This window comes from Sinocyclocheilus rhinocerous, unplaced genomic scaffold (genome assembly GCF_001515625.1).
Source record: "Sinocyclocheilus rhinocerous isolate Xijiao unplaced genomic scaffold, SAMN03320098_v1.1 scaffold2765, whole genome shotgun sequence".
NCBI lineage: Eukaryota > Metazoa > Chordata > Actinopteri > Cypriniformes > Cyprinidae > Sinocyclocheilus > Sinocyclocheilus rhinocerous.
This window is the reverse complement of record NW_015653018.1, coordinates 120,772-125,188: the sequence shown is the minus strand read 5'-3', so window position 1 is coordinate 125,188 and position 4,417 is coordinate 120,772.

Sequence of the window (4,417 nt, the reverse complement as noted above, 5' to 3'; positions counted from 1 at the left end):
AAATTCAGATTGAACCACTGATGGCAGATGGACTATTTTGACGATGTCTTTCATACTTTTCTGGACCCTGACAGTGTAATTTACTTGGCAGTCAATGGGAGTCACAAGCCTCCTGGTTTTCATCCAAAATATCTTAAATTGTGTTCGAAGACGAACAAAGCTTTTAGGGGTTTGGAACGACATGGGGGTAAGTGATTAATGACAAAATTTTCATTTTGGGGTGGAGCATCCCTTTAAAGAACAGCAAAAACAACAATGAAAAATAATTCTTAGAAGACATTCTAAAGACTAACAGTTATCACAAATAATAAACAGTACAGAGGACTTAAGTGTAAGCACATATCTTTTTAATTTAGTAAAAAATGTGGAATTCTCATGTAATGTCTCTTAGTGACGTCTTTGAAACTGAACAATCTCATTATGTTCTGCTAGAGTCAGAGCTGAAGAGAGTGGCTGATGCTGTCTGAACTGAAGAGATTTCAGTCTCATCAACCGAAGGAAGACAGCATCAGACGCTGACTAAGACTCACCCCCGTGTCTGCACATCACTGAAACAGAGTTATGAATTCAGACTGAGATGACTGGGCTGAAATGAATGGATAACTCCTCTTTGTTGTGCTAAAATGTGAGGGTGTGAAATAAGGTGGCAGGGGTTTGAATCCTAACAAAGGAAAGCCATTACAGGTTGTATTTAACCACTGAATTAGACACTGTCCTTTTAATGTCAAAGTGGCAAACATGCGAAATGATTCACAAACAAGTTCTGATTAAAAAAACAAAAAGCTCAGGTCACTCCAATGACTTTCTGCTGTAGAAACGGTCTAGATCTGATTTCTAAAGAAGGCGTCACCACTAAAGTTAGAATATAAGTTAGTAAGAATGTTTTTCCATCTAGATGTTTAAGAAGTCACGTTTACCTGAGGATGTAACCATAGCAACAGCATAGACAGCTTCAGCACTCCCCATCAGGGGCGTTGCACAAGATCCCGGGCCCTATGCATAGGCAGTCCTGATGGGCCCCCATGCCCCCCATACTATTTAAGTTTTTTAATTCCTACCCTACATGAACAAACTGCGTACTGTATGATAACCAAACAAACCATTTGGCGCATTAGCAAGGGGGGTGGGATCATGAAACCGTCAGTCAATCAACCAAGTTATTCAGCCAATACACAAAATTTACGTTTCATCTGACATTCATTATGAAATTTAATTAGGAAATGAAAATATCCAGGTAAAATAAAATATATTCCATACTTTTCAAGGGCCCTCTCTTCCTTTGGGGCCCTGGTAATCAGTCCTGGTTTTACCCCCAGTCTGACGCCCCCTGCTCCCCATAGAATCAGTATTTTTTTAATGTTTCTAAAAGTCTCTTCTGCTCACCAAGGCTGCATTTATTTGATTAGAAAATACAGTAAAAACAGTAATATTGTGAAATATTATTGTAATTTGAAATAGCTGTTTTCTATGTGAATGTATTTTAAAATGCAATTTATTTCTGTGATGCAAAGCTGAATTTTCAGCATCATTACTCCAGTCTTCAGTGTCACATGATCCTTCAGAAATCATAATAATATGCTGATTTGATGCTCAAGAAACATTATTACCAGTGTTGAAAACAGCTGCTTATTTAAATATTTTACAACTTCTCTCCTTCAACCACCTGATTTCCTTTTGTTGCAGAATGTAAAACCTATCCATCTAATTAATTCCCGGTGCACAAAATCAACTCACATCTACATTTTGCCACCAAAACGCTCCTGTTTCATGTAGAAATATCACTTTACAAAATTTAAATGGATTTGACGTTGACTTTAAAAATGTATTAATAATTAATATTTATATAATATTTGTTTTAAGTTTTTTAAATTATATTAAAATGTACTTCTTTTTTTACTTCTTTTTTAATGGTAAAGCCATTTATTACCAAATTATTGAATATATTATGTAATATATTTCTATATTATAGAATATTTTGTATTTTATATTATAAATGATATACTATTTTTACATGTTACTTAATATAGCTATAATTTTTTTTTTCAATATTTATATTATGCCGATTTGCTGCTCATGAAACATGTTGAAAACAGTTAAATATTTTTTTATTTAACAGCTAAATATTTTTGTGGAAACCATGCTCCATTTTTTCCAGGATTATTTGATGAATTGAAAGTAAAAAAAAAATAAAATAAATAAATAAAAAAAGCATTTATTTTAAATTGAAATCTTATGCAACATTATAAATGTCTTAACTGTCACTTCTGATCAATTTAACGTGTCCTTGCGAAATAACAATATTAATTTCGTACAGAAAAGATTAAAAGAGAAAAAAAAAACTTTGAACTGTAGTGTATATCACATGCGTTTCAATAGTTACTGGATGCGGTCTAGTTTTTGTAACAGTCATTAATGTCAGATTTATGGCTTAAAATGTTGTCTAAATAGGCAGCACACTAGTAATTGGTACACATCTTGTTCTATTGCACATAAAGACACCAATGAATTACACATTACAGATCAGGGTGCAGTCATATTCAACAGCCATGAAACAAGTGTTCACACAGCTTTCCTATTGCGACGTCTCTAGAGATTGCTTATGTGTTTAATGTGTTTCGACCTGTAGGGACTTCATTGATCTGATAAAGAACAGACGGAGCACTGCAATGCAGACGCTCTGCAGCAGCAGCAGGTAATTACAGAAACAGGGAAGGAAGTTCATTGACAAGCGTTGAGTGCACATATACTGTAATACACTGATGAGACTCGAGTCATATCTTGAGACAAGATCAGAAACTTGAGAAAACACCAAGATCACCTTAGGAACTAGATAATAAAACAATGAAAACACTGATAAATTCCTATAGCAACTCCTTAAAAACCACTCAAAACACTGTTGCAACAACCTAGAAACCAAATATCAACACATTTTTTCTTGCAATAGAAAAGCATTATTCAATTGCACGCCACCTACACGTCATCTTCCCTAATGACTAATGAAGGGCGCTAGTGAGTGTGATGTAGAGAAATGACATAATATTTCAATGACTGACTATTTTATTAGGTCAACTAAAAGCCGTAGGGCTGCCAGATAAATGGATGTGATTTTTCTGGCCACTCTCATAACTGCACGGCCGGCAGAAACCATAAATCATAACACCTGAACTGTCCAACCTATTTCATTTTTAAAGTTGACATGAAAACAAAAATGACCCTATTTACTTTTCTGATACAAGTTCTTAGTGTGTAATCAAAATAAAAAAATGACTTTACCTGACATCACAAATCAGTCTAAATGATTTAAACTGCCTGAGTCCTTTTTGGCATATGTAAAACCCCCTAACAACATAGCAACACCCTGGCAACCATCTACACTCAAAAAAAAGCCTTTTTTATGATTGACGCAATCTAATTAATAGTAGAATTCCAAATAAATTTAATAGATTAATCCATACGCAATTTAATTGAATTATTGATTAAGGATTGTTCAATTATTTAATTAAAATACTTAAGATTTATTCAATTTGATTTGATGGAATTTTCTATTAATTAAATTGTGTAAATCTTAAAAAAAAGGCTTAATTTTTTTTGGGTGTACAATCATAAGAAATATATTAAAAAAAATAAAAATACAATAAAAGTAAGGGACTGTCTGAGGGACATACAAGGGAAAGAGGATTTAAAAAAGATCAGTGCTGTGCGATGTAGATTTTTATTAATTATTATTTATTAATATATATTTTATTTTATTTTTTTCTTCAATTTTAAAGCTGTTTATTACCAGATTAAGTCTGCACTGAAACATCTGCAAAGTACAAAACCATCATTCTTTTGTCCCATAAGACTCTGTTTTCTCTTTAAATGCCAGTGGTTATTTGGCACAGTTCACTGTCAGTTTTAATTCATCCAGCTATCTCTGCTGAATTTAATTTCCTTTCCAAAAAAATGACTTTACCTGACATCACAAATCAGTCTAAATGATTTAAACTGCCTGAGTCCTTTTTGGCATATGTAAAACCCAGTTTTTATCCATCCAATTAATTCCCAATGCATAAAATTAACTTACATTTTTCTACTAGACTACTCCTGTTTTATGTAGAAATATATCACTTTACAGAACTGAAATGGGTTTCACATTGACTTTAAAATGTATTAACATTTAATATTTCTCTAATATTTTTGTGTTATTTTATATTGTTTTTTTTAAAGTAATATTAATATTTAATATTTTTTAACTTATTTCTTAATGTTAAAGCTGTTTAGCACCATATATATATTATATACTATTTTTATATATTATATAATATTAATATATAAAAATAATTTATTTATTTTATATTATTTTCTAAAACAATATATATATATATATATTTTTTTTTTTTTTATTAATTTCCTAAAGTTAATGCTGTATAGCACC